Source organism: Pelodiscus sinensis, chromosome 8, assembly GCF_052426305.1.
Source record: "Pelodiscus sinensis isolate ZL-2025 chromosome 8, ASM5242630v1, whole genome shotgun sequence".
In the NCBI taxonomy this organism is placed as follows: domain Eukaryota; kingdom Metazoa; phylum Chordata; order Testudines; family Trionychidae; genus Pelodiscus; species Pelodiscus sinensis.
Genome location: NC_143059.1, coordinates 1,048,225 through 1,065,758, shown reverse-complemented (window position 1 = coordinate 1,065,758; position 17,534 = coordinate 1,048,225). Strand labels below are relative to the sequence as shown.

Genomic DNA, 17,534 nt, shown 5'->3' with positions numbered 1-17,534 from the left:
ATACTTTTAACGGAAAAGTTTTTCTATTAAAAGTATTTGTGCAAGAGAGCATCTATACTGGCATGTTCCTTTGCACAAAAGATTTTGTGCTTCTGTGCAAAAGCATCCATGCCAGTGTAGACGCTCTCTTGTGAAAGAAAGCTCCGATGGCCATTTTAGCCATCGGGCTTTCTTGCGCAAGATATTAACGTGGCTGTCTACACTGGCCCTCTTGCGAAAGAATACATGCGCAGCCTGGAGGTGGTTCTCGGGAGACATGAATGGTCCTCAGCATTCGACCTTTCCATCACTCTGTGTTAGTAAGAGATCCTTGCTTTCAAATCCCCAACTGTACTGGCAATAGGATACTTCTAAGACTGTGAGCTTTCTGTTTGGGCACAGAGTCTGGTGCCATAAGAACTCGTGAAATGACAGCAGTTGGCTAAACTGAGTGTGGACATAGGTTCAACGGGTTCCTTTCTTGTTGTGTTCCTGAAGTGGCAGATGGAGAGGAGACCAATGGTGGGAGGCTGCGGTGCGTTATAGGGGAGTAGAAGCGATGCCGCGTCCTTGCTGACTGAAACCTAAATTGTTTGTTTGTTTTTTCCCCCTTTGCTGGGTTGGGTAGCAAGCGATAAGAAGTCACCCGTCCCGGTGTCCTCCCGTCTGGGGATGGAAAGAAAAGGAGAACAGCGAGCTGAGGAGCTTGCTCGAAGCGAGGCGAGAACCGTCGGGCTGGGAGCGGAGCAGCCATCGCTATGACGGAGATAAGTGACCGGTTTGGGAATCTGTCGGCTTACGGCCCGCCTGGTTGTGGGAAGGGAAGCCCCGATTGCTTAGACAGCGAGGCCGAGCTGAGGTTCCCCAGGGGCTGCCTTGGTTGTGGGAGGAATGGGGCTCCCGTTTGTGAGATGTGCTGGTTTCTCTGGAACACAGTGTCCGTCTCAGGAGATGCTGGGATCGAGGAAGAAGACGCCCGGCGGTAAGGTTTTTCTTGCCTCTCGTGCGTTTCTCGCTTGTTGCTCTCTCGTATTGGCCAATACGTTCTGTCTGTCTCTTTGTGTCCGTGTCTTTGTCCTTGCTCTGCTTCTGCCGTGTCCTTCTACAGGACACTTGCAGGCATTCCAGGTGAGCATCGCCACCGGGTTAAGGTCTCGGGAGCCAACGGGAATCATGCAGGTACGGCAGTCGCGCAAGGGAGAGCGGTGGTGTTTCACGGCTGCCTGACTCAGCGTTCCTGTAGTGGGCCCGATTGCAAGGGAGAGGGGTAAAAGGGCTAAAGGATAGAATTCCCGCAGCCACGGACCTCAGTGAGCGCGAGCTCACGCTGGGCTTTTTCTGCCCCGCTTGCAGAGGAATCGGTGCGGGGCCACGGCCAGAGAAGAAATCGTCCGAGATTGGCTTGAGCAGCCTGTACGTGACTCTCGGGACGCGTGAAGCATCCTCTGCGTTCGGCCTTCCCATGGCTCTGTGCGAGTAAGAGGTGCGTGCTTTGAAATCTTCAAGCGTCCTGGCAGTAGGTTTCTTCTGAGGCAGAGGGGTTCCTGCTGGGGCACGGGGACTGGTGAGAGGGCAGCAGTCGGTTCAACAGAGTGCGGATACAGACTCAAGGCCTCCTTTCTCTCCGTGTTCCTGCGGTGGCGGCGGGAAAGAGTGGCCGATGGTGGGAGGCTGCGGTGCGTTATAGGGGAGTAGAAGCGATGCCGCGTCCTTGCTGACTGAAACCTAAATTGTTTGTTTGTTTTTTCCCCCTTTGCTGGGTTGGGTAGCAAGCGATAAGAAGTCACCCGTCCCCGTGTCCTCCCGTCTGGGGATGGAAAGAAAAGGAGAACAGCGAGCTGAGGAGCTTGCTCGAAGCGAGGCGAGAACCGTCGGGCTGGGAGCGGAGCAGCCATCGCTATGACGGAGATAAGTGACCGGTTTGGGAATCTGTCGGCTTACGGCCCGCCTGGTTGTGGGAAGGGAAGCCCCGATTGCTTAGACAGCGAGGCCGAGCTGAGGTTCCCCAGGGGCTGCCTTGGTTGTGGGAGGAATGGGGCTCCCGTTTGTGAGATGTGCTGGTTTCTCTGGAACACAGTGTCCGTCTCAGGAGATGCTGGGATCGAGGAAGAAGACGCCCGGCGGTAAGGTTTTTCTTGCCTCTCGTGCGTTTCTCGCTTGTTGCTCTCTCGTATTGGCCAATACGTTCTGTCTGTCTCTTTGTGTCCGTGTCTTTGTCCTTGCTCTGCTTCTGCCGTGTCCTTCTACAGGACACTTGCAGGCATTCCAGGTGAGCATCGCCACCGGGTTAAGGTCTCGGGAGCCAACGGGAATCATGCAGGTACGGCAGTCGCGCAAGGGAGAGCGGTGGTGTGTCACGGCTGCCTGACTCAGCGTTCCTGTAGTGGGCCCGATTGCAAGGGGAGAGGGGTAAAAGGGCTAAAGGATAGAATTCCCGCAGCCACGGACCTCAGTGAGCGCGAGCTCACGCTGGGCTTTTTCTGCCCCGCTTGCAGAGGAATCGGTGCGGGGCCACGGCCAGAGAAGAAATCGTCCGAGATTGGCTTGAGCAGCCTGTACGTGACTCTCGGGACGCGTGAAGCATCCTCTGCGTTCGGCCTTCCCATGGCTCTGTGCGAGTAAGAGGTGCGTGCTTTGAAATCTTCAAGCGTCCTGGCAGTAGGTTTCTTCTGAGGCAGAGGGGTTCCTGCTGGGGCACGGGGACTGGTGAGAGGGCAGCAGTCGGTTCAACAGAGTGCGGATACAGACTCAAGGCCTCCTTTCTCTCCGTGTTCCTGCGGTGGCGGCGGGAAAGAGTGGCCGATGGTGGGAGGCTGCGGTGCGTTATAGGGGAGTAGAAGCGATGCCGCGTCCTTGCTGACTGAAACCTAAATTGTTTGTTTGTTTTTTCCCCCTTTGCTGGGTTGGGTAGCAAGCGATAAGAAGTCACCCGTCCCGGTGTCCTCCCGTCTGGGGATGGAAAGAAAAGGAGAACAGCGAGCTGAGGAGCTTGCTCGAAGCGAGGCGAGAACCGTCGGGCTGGGAGCGGAGCAGCCATCGCTATGACGGAGATAAGTGACCGGTTTGGGAATCTGTCGGCTTACGGCCCGCCTGGTTGTGGGAAGGGAAGCCCCGATTGCTTAGACAGCGAGGCCGAGCTGAGGTTCCCCAGGGGCTGCCTTGGTTGTGGGAGGAATGGGGCTCCCGTTTGTGAGATGTGCTGGTTTCTCTGGAACACAGTGTCCGTCTCAGGAGATGCTGGGATCGAGGAAGAAGACGCCCGGCGGTAAGGTTTTTCTTGCCTCTCGTGCGTTTCTCGCTTGTTGCTCTCTCGTATTGGCCAATACGTTCTGTCTGTCTCTTTGTGTCCGTGTCTTTGTCCTTGCTCTGCTTCTGCCGTGTCCTTCTACAGGACACTTGCAGGCATTCCAGGTGAGCATCGCCACCGGGTTAAGGTCTCGGGAGCCAACGGGAATCATGCAGGTACGGCAGTCGCGCAAGGGAGAGCGGTGGTGTGTCACGGCTGCCTGACTCAGCGTTCCTGTAGTGGGCCCGATTGCAAGGGGAGAGGGGTAAAAGGGCTAAAGGATAGAATTCCCGCAGCCACGGACCTCAGTGAGCGCGAGCTCACGCTGGGCTTTTTCTGCCCCGCTTGCAGAGGAATCGGTGCGGGGCCACGGCCAGAGAAGAAATCGTCCGAGATTGGCTTGAGCAGCCTGTACGTGACTCTCGGGACGCGTGAAGCATCCTCTGCGTTCGGCCTTCCCATGGCTCTGTGCGAGTAAGAGGTGCGTGCTTTGAAATCTTCAAGCGTCCTGGCAGTAGGTTTCTTCTGAGGCAGAGGGGTTCCTGCTGGGGCACGGGGACTGGTGAGAGGGCAGCAGTCGGTTCAACAGAGTGCGGATACAGACTCAAGGCCTCCTTTCTCTCCGTGTTCCTGCGGTGGCGGCGGGAAAGAGTGGCCGATGGTGGGAGGCTGCGGTGCGTTATAGGGGAGTAGAAGCGATGCCGCGTCCTTGCTGACTGAAACCTAAATTGTTTGTTTGTTTTTTCCCCCTTTGCTGGGTTGGGTAGCAAGCGATAAGAAGTCACCCGTCCCGGTGTCCTCCCGTCTGGGGATGGAAAGAAAAGGAGAACAGCGAGCTGAGGAGCTTGCTCGAAGCGAGGCGAGAACCGTCGGGCTGGGAGCGGAGCAGCCATCGCTATGACGGAGATAAGTGACCGGTTTGGGAATCTGTCGGCTTACGGCCCGCCTGGTTGTGGGAAGGGAAGCCCCGATTGCTTAGACAGCGAGGCCGAGCTGAGGTTCCCCAGGGGCTGCCTTGGTTGTGGGAGGAATGGGGCTCCCGTTTGTGAGATGTGCTGGTTTCTCTGGAACACAGTGTCCGTCTCAGGAGATGCTGGGATCGAGGAAGAAGACGCCCGGCGGTAAGGTTTTTCTTGCCTCTCGTGCGTTTCTCGCTTCTTGCTCTCTCGTATTGGCCAATACGTTCTGTCTGTCTCTTTGTGTCCGTGTCTTTGTCCTTGCTCTGCTTCTGCCGTGTCCTTCTACAGGACACTTGCAGGCATTCCAGGTGAGCATCGCCACCGGGTTAAGGTCTCGGGAGCCAACGGGAATCATGCAGGTACGGCAGTCGCGCAAGGGAGAGCGGTGGTGTGTCACGGCTGCCTGACTCAGCGTTCCTGTAGTGGGCCCGATTGCAAGGGGAGAGGGGTAAAAGGGCTAAAGGATAGAATTCCCGCAGCCACGGACCTCAGTGAGCGCGAGCTCACGCTGGGCTTTTTCTGCCCCGCTTGCAGAGGAATCGGTGCGGGGCCACGGCCAGAGAAGAAATCGTCCGAGATTGGCTTGAGCAGCCTGTACGTGACTCTCGGGACGCGTGAAGGATCCTCTGCGTTCGGCCTTCCCATGGCTCTGTGCGAGTAAGAGGTGCGTGCTTTGAAATCTTCAAGCGTCCTGGCAGTAGGTTTCTTCTGAGGCAGAGGGGTTCCTGCTGGGGCACGGGGACTGGTGAGAGGGCAGCAGTCGGTTCAACAGAGTGCGGATACAGACTCAAGGCCTCCTTTCTCTCCGTGTTCCTGCGGTGGCGGCGGGAAAGAGTGGCCGATGGTGGGAGGCTGCGGTGCGTTATAGGGGAGTAGAAGCGATGCCGCGTCCTTGCTGACTGAAACCTAAATTGTTTGTTTGTTTTTTCCCCCTTTGCTGGGTTGGGTAGCAAGCGATAAGAAGTCACCCGTCCCGGTGTCCTCCCGTCTGGGGATGGAAAGAAAAGGAGAACAGCGAGCTGAGGAGCTTGCTCGAAGCAAGGCGAGAACCGTCGGGCTGGGAGCGGAGCAGCCATCGCTATGACGGAGATAAGTGACCGGTTTGGGAATCTGTCGGCTTACGGCCCGCCTGGTTGTGGGAAGGGAAGCCCCGATTGCTTAGACAGCGAGGCCGAGCTGAGGTTACCCAGGGGCTGTCTTGGTTGTGGGAGGAATGGGGCTCCCGTTTGTGAGATGTGCTGGTTTCTCTGGAACACAGTGTCCGTCTCAGGAGATGCTGGGATCGAGGAAGAAGACGCCCGGCGGTAAGGTTTTTCTTGCCTCTCGTGCGTTTCTCTCCTATTGCTCTCTCGTATTGGCCAATACGTTCTGTCTGTCTCTTTGTGTCCGTGTCTTTGTCCTTGCTCTGCTTCTGCCGTGTCCTTCTACAGGACACTTGCAGGCATTCCAGGTGAGCATCGCCACCGGGTTAAGGTCTCGGGAGCCAACGGGAATCATGCAGGTACGGCAGTCGCGCAAGGGAGAGCGGTGGTGTGTCACGGCTGCCTGACTCAGCGTTCCTGTAGTGGGCCCGATTGCAAGGGGTGAGGGGTAAAAGGGCTAAAGGATAGAATTCCCGCAGCCACGGACCTCAGTGAGCGCGAGCTCACGCTGGGCTTTTTCTGCCCCGCTTGCAGAGGAATCGGTGCGGGGCCACGGCCAGAGAAGAAATCGTCCGAGATTGGCTTGAGCAGCCTGTACGTGACTCTCGGGACGCGTGAAGGATCCTCTGCGTTCGGCCTTCCCATGGCTCTGTGCGAGTAAGAGGTGCGTGCTTTGAAATCTTCAAGCGTCCTGGCAGTAGGTTTCTTCTGAGGCAGAGGGGTTCCTGCTGGGGCACGGGGACTGGTGAGAGGGCAGCAGTCGGTTCAACAGAGTGCGGATACAGACTCAAGGCCTCCTTTCTCTCCGTGTTCCTGCGGTGGCGGCGGGAAAGAGTGGCCGATGGTGGGAGGCTGCGGTGCGTTATAGGGGAGTAGAAGCGATGCCGCGTCCTTGCTGACTGAAACCTAAATTGTTTGTTTGTTTTTTCCCCCTTTGCTGGGTTGGGTAGCAAGCGATAAGAAGTCACCCGTCCCGGTGTCCTCCCGTCTGGGGATGGAAAGAAAAGGAGAACAGCGAGCTGAGGAGCTTGCTCGAAGCGAGGCGAGAACCGTCGGGCTGGGAGCGGAGCAGCCATCGCTATGACGGAGATAAGTGACCGGTTTGGGAATCTGTCGGCTTACGGCCCGCCTGGTTGTGGGAAGGGAAGCCCCGATTGCTTAGACAGCGAGGCCGAGCTGAGGTTCCCCAGGGGCTGTCTTGGTTGTGGGAGGAATGGGGCTCCCGTTTGTGAGATGTGCTGGTTTCTCTGGAACACAGTGTCCGTCTCAGGAGATGCTGGGATCGAGGAAGAAGACGCCCGGCGGTAAGGTTTTTCTTGCCTCTCGTGCGTTTCTCGCTTGTTGCTCTCTCGTATTGGCCAATACGTTCTGTCTGTCTCTTTGTGTCCGTGTCTTTGTCCTTGCTCTGCTTCTGCCGTGTCCTTCTACAGGACACTTGCAGGCATTCCAGGTGAGCATCGCCACCGGGTTAAGGTCTCGGGAGCCAACGGGAATCATGCAGGTACGGCAGTCGCGCAAGGGAGAGCGGTGGTGTGTCACGGCTGCCTGACTCAGCGTTCCTGTAGTGGGCCCGATTGCAAGGGGAGAGGGGTAAAAGGGCTAAAGGATAGAATTCCCGCAGCCACGGACCTCAGTGAGCGCGAGCTCACGCTGGGCTTTTTCTGCCCCGCTTGCAGAGGAATCGGTGCGGGGCCACGGCCAGAGAAGAAATCGTCCGAGATTGGCTTGAGCAGCCTGTACGTGACTCTCGGGACGCGTGAAGGATCCTCTGCGTTCGGCCTTCCCATGGCTCTGTGCGAGTAAGAGGTGCGTGCTTTGAAATCTTCAAGCGTCCTGGCAGTAGGTTTCTTCTGAGGCAGAGGGGTTCCTGCTGGGGCACGGGGACTGGTGAGAGGGCAGCAGTCGGTTCAACAGAGTGCGGATACAGACTCAAGGCCTCCTTTCTCTCCGTGTTCCTGCGGTGGCGGCGGGAAAGAGTGGCCGATGGTGGGAGGCTGCGGTGCGTTATAGGGGAGTAGAAGCAATGCCGCGTCCTTGCTGACTGAAACCTAAATTGTTTGTTTGTTTTTTCCCCCTTTGCTGGGTTGGGTAGCAAGCGATAAGAAGTCACCCGTCCCGGTGTCCTCCCGTCTGGGGATGGAAAGAAAAGGAGAACAGCGAGCTGAGGAGCTTACTCGAAGCGAGGCGAGAACCGTCGGGCTGGGAGCGGAGCAGCCATCGCTATGACGGAGATAAGTGACCGGTTTGGGAATCTGTCGGCTTACGGCCCGCCTGGTTGTGGGAAGGGAAGCCCCGATTGCTTAGACAGCGAGGCCGAGCTGAGGTTCCCCAGGGGCTGCCTTGGTTGTGGGAGGAATGGGGCTCCCGTTTGTGAGATGTGCTGGTTTCTCTGGAACACAGTGTCCGTCTCAGGAGATGCTGGGATCGAGGAAGAAGACGCCCGGCGGTAAGGTTTTTCTTGCCTCTCGTGCGTTTCTCTCCTATTGCTCTCTCGTATTGGCCAATACGTTCTGTCTGTCTCTTTGTGTCCGTGTCTTTGTCCTTGCTCTGCTTCTGCCGTGTCCTTCTACAGGACACTTGCAGGCATTCCAGGTGAGCATCGCCACCGGGTTAAGGTCTCGGGAGCCAACGGGAATCATGCAGGTACGGCAGTCGCGCAAGGGAGAGCGGTGGTGTGTCACGGCTGCCTGACTCAGCGTTCCTGTAGTGGGCCCGATTGCAAGGGGAGAGGGGTAAAAGGGCTAAAGGATAGAATTCCCGCAGCCACGGACCTCAGTGAGCGCGAGCTCACGCTGGGCTTTTTCTGCCCCGCTTGCAGAGGAATCGGTGCGGGGCCACGGCCAGAGAAGAAATCGTCCGAGATTGGCTTGAGCAGCCTGTACGTGACTCTCGGGACGCGTGAAGCATCCTCTGCGTTCGGCCTTCCCATGGCTCTGTGCGAGTAAGAGGTGCGTGCTTTGAAATCTTCAAGCGTCCTGGCAGTAGGTTTCTTCTGAGGCAGAGGGGTTCCTGCTGGGGCACGGGGACTGGTGAGAGGGCAGCAGTCGGTTCAACAGAGTGCGGATACAGACTCAAGGCCTCCTTTCTCTCCGTGTTCCTGCGGTGGCGGCGGGAAAGAGTGGCCGATGGTGGGAGGCTGCGGTGCGTTATAGGGGAGTAGAAGCGATGCCGCGTCCTTGCTGACTGAAACCTAAATTGTTTGTTTGTTTTTTCCCCCTTTGCTGGGTTGGGTAGCAAGCGATAAGAAGTCACCCGTCCCGGTGTCCTCCCGTCTGGGGATGGAAAGAAAAGGAGAACAGCGAGCTGAGGAGCTTGCTCGAAGCGAGGCGAGAACCGTCGGGCTGGGAGCGGAGCAGCCATCGCTATGACGGAGATAAGTGACCGGTTTGGGAATCTGTCGGCTTACGGCCCGCCTGGTTGTGGGAAGGGAAGCCCCGATTGCTTAGACAGCGAGGCCGAGCTGAGGTTCCCCAGGGGCTGTCTTGGTTGTGGGAGGAATCGGGCTCCCGTTTGTGAGATGTGCTGGTTTCTCTGGAACACAGTGTCCGTCTCAGGAGATGCTGGGATCGAGGAAGAAGACGCCCGGCGGTAAGGTTTTTCTTGCCTCTCGTGCGTTTCTCTCTTCTTGCTCTCTCGTATTGGCCAATACGTTCTGTCTGTCTCTTTGTGTCCGTGTCTTTGTCCTTGCTCTGCTTCTGCCGTGTCCTTCTACAGGACACTTGCAGGCATTCCAGGTGAGCATCGCCACCGGGTTAAGGTCTCGGGAGCCAACGGGAATCATGCAGGTACGGCAGTCGCGCAAGGGAGAGCGGTGGTGTGTCACGGCTGCCTGACTCAGCGTTCCTGTAGTGGGCCCGATTGCAAGGGGAGAGGGGTAAAAGGGCTAAAGGATAGAATTCCCGCAGCCACGGACCTCAGTGAGCGCGAGCTCACGCTGGGCTTTTTCTGCCCCGCTTGCAGAGGAATCGGTGCGGGGCCACGGCCAGAGAAGAAATCGTCCGAGATTGGCTTGAGCAGCCTGTACGTGACTCTCGGGACGCGTGAAGGATCCTCTGCGTTCGGCCTTCCCATGGCTCTGTGCGAGTAAGAGGTGCGTGCTTTGAAATCTTCAAGCGTCCTGGCAGTAGGTTTCTTCTGAGGCAGAGGGGTTCCTGCTGGGGCACGGGGACTGGTGAGAGGGCAGCAGTCGGTTCAACAGAGTGCGGATACAGACTCAAGGCCTCCTTTCTCTCCGTGTTCCTGCGGTGGCGGCGGGAAAGAGTGGCCGATGGTGGGAGGCTGCGGTGCGTTATAGGGGAGTAGAAGCGATGCCGCGTCCTTGCTGACTGAAACCTAAATTGTTTGTTTGTTTTTTCCCCCTTTGCTGGGTTGGGTAGCAAGCGATAAGAAGTCACCCGTCCCGGTGTCCTCCCGTCTGGGGATGGAAAGAAAAGGAGAACAGCGAGCTGAGGAGCTTGCTCGAAGCGAGGCGAGAACCGTCGGGCTGGGAGCGGAGCAGCCATCGCTATGACGGAGATAAGTGACCGGTTTGGGAATCTGTCGGCTTACGGCCCGCCTGGTTGTGGGAAGGGAAGCCCCGATTGCTTAGACAGCGAGGCCGAGCTGAGGTTCCCCAGGGGCTGCCTTGGTTGTGGGAGGAATGGGGCTCCCGTTTGTGAGATGTGCTGGTTTCTCTGGAACACAGTGTCCGTCTCAGGAGATGCTGGGATCGAGGAAGAAGACGCCCGGCGGTAAGGTTTTTCTTGCCTCTCGTGCGTTTCTCTCCTATTGCTCTCTCGTATTGGCCAATACGTTCTGTCTGTCTCTTTGTGTCCGTGTCTTTGTCCTTGCTCTGCTTCTGCCGTGTCCTTCTACAGGACACTTGCAGGCATTCCAGGTGAGCATCGCCACCGGGTTAAGGTCTCGGGAGCCAACGGGAATCATGCAGGTACGGCAGTCGCGCAAGGGAGAGCGGTGGTGTGTCACGGCTGCCTGACTCAGCGTTCCTGTAGTGGGCCCGATTGCAAGGGGAGAGGGGTAAAAGGGCTAAAGGATAGAATTCCCGCAGCCACGGACCTCAGTGAGCGCGAGCTCACGCTGGGCTTTTTCTGCCCCGCTTGCAGAGGAATCGGTGCGGGGCCACGGCCAGAGAAGAAATCGTCCGAGATTGGCTTGAGCAGCCTGTACGTGACTCTCGGGACGCGTGAAGGATCCTCTGCGTTCGGCCTTCCCATGGCTCTGTGCGAGTAAGAGGTGCGTGCTTTGAAATCTTCAAGCGTCCTGGCAGTAGGTTTCTTCTGAGGCAGAGGGGTTCCTGCTGGGGCACGGGGACTGGTGAGAGGGCAGCAGTCGGTTCAACAGAGTGCGGATACAGACTCAAGGCCTCCTTTCTCTCCGTGTTCCTGCGGTGGCGGCGGGAAAGAGTGGCCGATGGTGGGAGGCTGCGGTGCGTTATAGGGGAGTAGAAGCGATGCCGCGTCCTTGCTGACTGAAACCTAAATTGTTTGTTTGTTTTTTCCCCCTTTGCTGGGTTGGGTAGCAAGCGATAAGAAGTCACCCGTCCCGGTGTCCTCCCGTCTGGGGATGGAAAGAAAAGGAGAACAGCGAGCTGAGGAGCTTGCTCGAAGCGAGGCGAGAACCGTCGGGCTGGGAGCGGAGCAGCCATCGCTATGACGGAGATAAGTGACCGGTTTGGGAATCTGTCGGCTTACGGCCCGCCTGGTTGTGGGAAGGGAAGCCCCGATTGCTTAGACAGCGAGGCCGAGCTGAGGTTCCCCAGGGGCTGTCTTGGTTGTGGGAGGAATCGGGCTCCCGTTTGTGAGATGTGCTGGTTTCTCTGGAACACAGTGTCCGTCTCAGGAGATGCTGGGATCGAGGAAGAAGACGCCCGGCGGTAAGGTTTTTCTTGCCTCTCGTGCGTTTCTCTCCTATTGCTCTCTCGTATTGGCCAATACGTTCTGTCTGTCTCTTTGTGTCCGTGTCTTTGTCCTTGCTCTGCTTCTGCCGTGTCCTTCTACAGGACACTTGCAGGCATTCCAGGTGAGCATCGCCACCGGGTTAAGGTCTCGGGAGCCAACGGGAATCATGCAGGTACGGCAGTCGCGCAAGGGAGAGCGGTGGTGTGTCACGGCTGCCTGACTCAGCGTTCCTGTAGTGGGCCCGATTGCAAGGGGAGAGGGGTAAAAGGGCTAAAGGATAGAATTCCCGCAGCCACGGACCTCAGTGAGCGCGAGCTCACGCTGGGCTTTTTCTGCCCCGCTTGCAGAGGAATCGGTGCGGGGCCACGGCCAGAGAAGAAATCGTCCGAGATTGGCTTGAGCAGCCTGTACGTGACTCTCGGGACGCGTGAAGGATCCTCTGCGTTCGGCCTTCCCATGGCTCTGTGCGAGTAAGAGGTGCGTGCTTTGAAATCTTCAAGCGTCCTGGCAGTAGGTTTCTTCTGAGGCAGAGGGGTTCCTGCTGGGGCACGGGGACTGGTGAGAGGGCAGCAGTCGGTTCAACAGAGTGCGGATACAGACTCAAGGCCTCCTTTCTCTCCGTGTTCCTGCGGTGGCGGCGGGAAAGAGTGGCCGATGGTGGGAGGCTGCGGTGCGTTATAGGGGAGTAGAAGCGATGCCGCGTCCTTGCTGACTGAAACCTAAATTGTTTGTTTGTTTTTTCCCCCTTTGCTGGGTTGGGTAGCAAGCGATAAGAAGTCACCCGTCCCGGTGTCCTCCCGTCTGGGGATGGAAAGAAAAGGAGAACAGCGAGCTGAGGAGCTTGCTCGAAGCGAGGCGAGAACCGTCGGGCTGGGAGCGGAGCAGCCATCGCTATGACGGAGATAAGTGACCGGTTTGGGAATCTGTCGGCTTACGGCCCGCCTGGTTGTGGGAAGGGAAGCCCCGATTGCTTAGACAGCGAGGCCGAGCTGAGGTTCCCCAGGGGCTGTCTTGGTTGTGGGAGGAATGGGGCTCCCGTTTGTGAGATGTGCTGGTTTCTCTGGAACACAGTGTCCGTCTCAGGAGATGCTGGGATCGAGGAAGAAGACGCCCGGCGGTAAGGTTTTTCTTGCCTCTCGTGCGTTTCTCTCCTATTGCTCTCTCGTATTGGCCAATACGTTCTGTCTGTCTCTTTGTGTCCGTGTCTTTGTCCTTGCTCTGCTTCTGCCGTGTCCTTCTACAGGACACTTGCAGGCATTCCAGGTGAGCATCGCCACCGGGTTAAGGTCTCGGGAGCCAACGGGAATCATGCAGGTACGGCAGTCGCGCAAGGGAGAGCGGTGGTGTGTCACGGCTGCCTGACTCAGCGTTCCTGTAGTGGGCCCGATTGCAAGGGGAGAGGGGTAAAAGGGCTAAAGGATAGAATTCCCGCAGCCACGGACCTCAGTGAGCGCGAGCTCACGCTGGGCTTTTTCTGCCCCGCTTGCAGAGGAATCGGTGCGGGGCCACGGCCAGAGAAGAAATCGTCCGAGATTGGCTTGAGCAGCCTGTACGTGACTCTCGGGACGCGTGAAGGATCCTCTGCGTTCGGCCTTCCCATGGCTCTGTGCGAGTAAGAGGTGCGTGCTTTGAAATCTTCAAGCGTCCTGGCAGTAGGTTTCTTCTGAGGCAGAGGGGTTCCTGCTGGGGCACGGGGACTGGTGAGAGGGCAGCAGTCGGTTCAACAGAGTGCGGATACAGACTCAAGGCCTCCTTTCTCTCCGTGTTCCTGCGGTGGCGGCGGGAAAGAGTGGCCGATGGTGGGAGGCTGCGGTGCGTTATAGGGGAGTAGAAGCGATGCCGCGTCCTTGCTGACTGAAACCTAAATTGTTTGTTTGTTTTTTCCCCCTTTGCTGGGTTGGGTAGCAAGCGATAAGAAGTCACCCGTCCCGGTGTCCTCCCGTCTGGGGATGGAAAGAAAAGGAGAACAGCGAGCTGAGGAGCTTGCTCGAAGCGAGGCGAGAACCGTCGGGCTGGGAGCGGAGCAGCCATCGCTATGACGGAGATAAGTGACCGGTTTGGGAATCTGTCGGCTTACGGCCCGCCTGGTTGTGGGAAGGGAAGCCCCGATTGCTTAGACAGCGAGGCCGAGCTGAGGTTCCCCAGGGGCTGCCTTGGTTGTGGGAGGAATGGGGCTCCCGTTTGTGAGATGTGCTGGTTTCTCTGGAACACAGTGTCCGTCTCAGGAGATGCTGGGATCGAGGAAGAAGACGCCCGGCGGTAAGGTTTTTCTTGCCTCTCGTGCGTTTCTCTCCTATTGCTCTCTCGTATTGGCCAATACGTTCTGTCTGTCTCTTTGTGTCCGTGTCTTTGTCCTTGCTCTGCTTCTGCCGTGTCCTTCTACAGGACACTTGCAGGCATTCCAGGTGAGCATCGCCACCGGGTTAAGGTCTCGGGAGCCAACGGGAATCATGCAGGTACGGCAGTCGCGCAAGGGAGAGCGGTGGTGTGTCACGGCTGCCTGACTCAGCGTTCCTGTAGTGGGCCCGATTGCAAGGGGAGAGGGGTAAAAGGGCTAAAGGATAGAATTCCCGCAGCCACGGACCTCAGTGAGCGCGAGCTCACGCTGGGCTTTTTCTGCCCCGCTTGCAGAGGAATCGGTGCGGGGCCACGGCCAGAGAAGAAATCGTCCGAGATTGGCTTGAGCAGCCTGTACGTGACTCTCGGGACGCGTGAAGGATCCTCTGCGTTCGGCCTTCCCATGGCTCTGTGCGAGTAAGAGGTGCGTGCTTTGAAATCTTCAAGCGTCCTGGCAGTAGGTTTCTTCTGAGGCAGAGGGGTTCCTGCTGGGGCACGGGGACTGGTGAGAGGGCAGCAGTCGGTTCAACAGAGTGCGGATACAGACTCAAGGCCTCCTTTCTCTCCGTGTTCCTGCGGTGGCGGCGGGAAAGAGTGGCCGATGGTGGGAGGCTGCGGTGCGTTATAGGGGAGTAGAAGCGATGCCGCGTCCTTGCTGACTGAAACCTAAATTGTTTGTTTGTTTTTTCCCCCTTTGCTGGGTTGGGTAGCAAGCGATAAGAAGTCACCCGTCCCGGTGTCCTCCCGTCTGGGGATGGAAAGAAAAGGAGAACAGCGAGCTGAGGAGCTTGCTCGAAGCGAGGCGAGAACCGTCGGGCTGGGAGCGGAGCAGCCATCGCTATGACGGAGATAAGTGACCGGTTTGGGAATCTGTCGGCTTACGGCCCGCCTGGTTGTGGGAAGGGAAGCCCCGATTGCTTAGACAGCGAGGCCGAGCTGAGGTTCCCCAGGGGCTGCCTTGGTTGTGGGAGGAATGGGGCTCCCGTTTGTGAGATGTGCTGGTTTCTCTGGAACACAGTGTCCGTCTCAGGAGATGCTGGGATCGAGGAAGAAGACGCCCGGCGGTAAGGTTTTTCTTGCCTCTCGTGCGTTTCTCTCCTATTGCTCTCTCGTATTGGCCAATACGTTCTGTCTGTCTCTTTGTGTCCGTGTCTTTGTCCTTGCTCTGCTTCTGCCGTGTCCTTCTACAGGACACTTGCAGGCATTCCAGGTGAGCATCGCCACCGGGTTAAGGTCTCGGGAGCCAACGGGAATCATGCAGGTACGGCAGTCGCGCAAGGGAGAGCGGTGGTGTGTCACGGCTGCCTGACTCAGCGTTCCTGTAGTGGGCCCGATTGCAAGGGGAGAGGGGTAAAAGGGCTAAAGGATAGAATTCCCGCAGCCACGGACCTCAGTGAGCGCGAGCTCACGCTGGGCTTTTTCTGCCCCGCTTGCAGAGGAATCGGTGCGGGGCCACGGCCAGAGAAGAAATCGTCCGAGATTGGCTTGAGCAGCCTGTACGTGACTCTCGGGACGCGTGAAGGATCCTCTGCGTTCGGCCTTCCCATGGCTCTGTGCGAGTAAGAGGTGCGTGCTTTGAAATCTTCAAGCGTCCTGGCAGTAGGTTTCTTCTGAGGCAGAGGGGTTCCTGCTGGGGCACGGGGACTGGTGAGAGGGCAGCAGTCGGTTCAACAGAGTGCGGATACAGACTCAAGGCCTCCTTTCTCTCCGTGTTCCTGCGGTGGCGGCGGGAAAGAGTGGCCGATGGTGGGAGGCTGCGGTGCGTTATAGGGGAGTAGAAGCGATGCCGCGTCCTTGCTGACTGAAACCTAAATTGTTTGTTTGTTTTTTCCCCCTTTGCTGGGTTGGGTAGCAAGCGATAAGAAGTCACCCGTCCCGGTGTCCTCCCGTCTGGGGATGGAAAGAAAAGGAGAACAGCGAGCTGAGGAGCTTGCTCGAAGCGAGGCGAGAACCGTCGGGCTGGGAGCGGAGCAGCCATCGCTATGACGGAGATAAGTGACCGGTTTGGGAATCTGTCGGCTTACGGCCCGCCTGGTTGTGGGAAGGGAAGCCCCGATTGCTTAGACAGCGAGGCCGAGCTGAGGTTCCCCAGGGGCTGCCTTGGTTGTGGGAGGAATGGGGCTCCCGTTTGTGAGATGTGCTGGTTTCTCTGGAACACAGTGTCCGTCTCAGGAGATGCTGGGATCGAGGAAGAAGACGCCCGGCGGTAAGGTTTTTCTTGCCTCTCGTGCGTTTCTCTCTTGTTGCTCTCTCGTATTGGCCAATACGTTCTGTCTGTCTCTTTGTGTCCGTGTCTTTGTCCTTGCTCTGCTTCTGCCGTGTCCTTCTACAGGACACTTGCAGGCATTCCAGGTGAGCATCGCCACCGGGTTAAGGTCTCGGGAGCCAACGGGAATCATGCAGGTACGGCAGTCGCGCAAGGGAGAGCGGTGGTGTGTCACGGCTGCCTGACTCAGCGTTCCTGTAGTGGGCCCGATTGCAAGGGGAGAGGGGTAAAAGGGCTAAAGGATAGAATTCCCGCAGCCACGGACCTCAGTGAGCGCGAGCTCACGCTGGGCTTTTTCTGCCCCGCTTGCAGAGGAATCGGTGCGGGGCCACGGCCAGAGAAGAAATCGTCCGAGATTGGCTTGAGCAGCCTGTACGTGACTCTCGGGACGCGTGAAGGATCCTCTGCGTTCGGCCTTCCCATGGCTCTGTGCGAGTAAGAGGTGCGTGCTTTGAAATCTTCAAGCGTCCTGGCAGTAGGTTTCTTCTGAGGCAGAGGGGTTCCTGCTGGGGCACGGGGACTGGTGAGAGGGCAGCAGTCGGTTCAACAGAGTGCGGATACAGACTCAAGGCCTCCTTTCTCTCCGTGTTCCTGCGGTGGCGGCGGGAAAGAGTGGCCGATGGTGGGAGGCTGCGGTGCGTTATAGGGGAGTAGAAGCGATGCCGCGTCCTTGCTGACTGAAACCTAAATTGTTTGTTTGTTTTTTCCCCCTTTGCTGGGTTGGGTAGCAAGCGATAAGAAGTCACCCGTCCCGGTGTCCTCCCGTCTGGGGATGGAAAGAAAAGGAGAACAGCGAGCTGAGGAGCTTGCTCGAAGCGAGGCGAGAACCGTCGGGCTGGGAGCGGAGCAGCCATCGCTATGACGGAGATAAGTGACCGGTTTGGGAATCTGTCGGCTTACGGCCCGCCTGGTTGTGGGAAGGGAAGCCCCGATTGCTTAGACAGCGAGGCCGAGCTGAGGTTCCCCAGGGGCTGCCTTGGTTGTGGGAGGAATGGGGCTCCCGTTTGTGAGATGTGCTGGTTTCTCTGGAACACAGTGTCCGTCTCAGGAGATGCTGGGATCGAGGAAGAAGACGCCCGGCGGTAAGGTTTTTCTTGCCTCTCGTGCGTTTCTCTCCTATTGCTCTCTCGTATTGGCCAATACGTTCTGTCTGTCTCTTTGTGTCCGTGTCTTTGTCCTTGCTCTGCTTCTGCCGTGTCCTTCTACAGGACACTTGCAGGCATTCCAGGTGAGCATCGCCACCGGGTTAAGGTCTCGGGAGCCAACGGGAATCATGCAGGTACGGCAGTCGCGCAAGGGAGAGCGGTGGTGTGTCACGGCTGCCTGACTCAGCGTTCCTGTAGTGGGCCCGATTGCAAGGGGAGAGGGGTAAAAGGGCTAAAGGATAGAATTCCCGCAGCCACGGACCTCAGTGAGCGCGAGCTCACGCTGGGCTTTTTCTGCCCCGCTTGCAGAGGAATCGGTGCGGGGCCACGGCCAGAGAAGAAATCGTCCGAGATTGGCTTGAGCAGCCTGTACGTGACTCTCGGGACGCGTGAAGGATCCTCTGCGTTCGGCCTTCCCATGGCTCTGTGCGAGTAAGAGGTGCGTGCTTTGAAATCTTCAAGCGTCCTGGCAGTAGGTTTCTTCTGAGGCAGAGGGGTTCCTGCTGGGGCACGGGGACTGGTG

At 57.8% G+C, this 17,534-nt stretch overlaps 1 long non-coding RNA gene across 1 annotated transcript in view; it reads left to right on the top strand.

The window, feature by feature from the left end:
• The first annotated feature begins 1,780 nt into the window (after nucleotides 1-1,780).
• Nucleotides 1,781-17,534, top strand: part of LOC149523960 (uncharacterized) — a 28,059-nt gene continuing 12,305 nt past the window's right edge. Inside the window, exons 1-14 of the long non-coding RNA XR_016350132.1 lie at nucleotides 1,781-2,604; nucleotides 2,891-3,746; nucleotides 4,033-4,888; nucleotides 5,175-6,030; nucleotides 6,317-7,172; nucleotides 7,459-8,314; nucleotides 8,601-9,456; nucleotides 9,743-10,598; nucleotides 10,885-11,740; nucleotides 12,027-12,882; nucleotides 13,169-14,024; nucleotides 14,311-15,166; nucleotides 15,453-16,308; nucleotides 16,595-17,450. This is a non-coding gene — a long non-coding RNA (uncharacterized LOC149523960). The remainder of the gene's footprint in view (nucleotides 2,605-2,890; nucleotides 3,747-4,032; nucleotides 4,889-5,174; nucleotides 6,031-6,316; nucleotides 7,173-7,458; nucleotides 8,315-8,600; nucleotides 9,457-9,742; nucleotides 10,599-10,884; nucleotides 11,741-12,026; nucleotides 12,883-13,168; nucleotides 14,025-14,310; nucleotides 15,167-15,452; nucleotides 16,309-16,594; nucleotides 17,451-17,534) is intronic.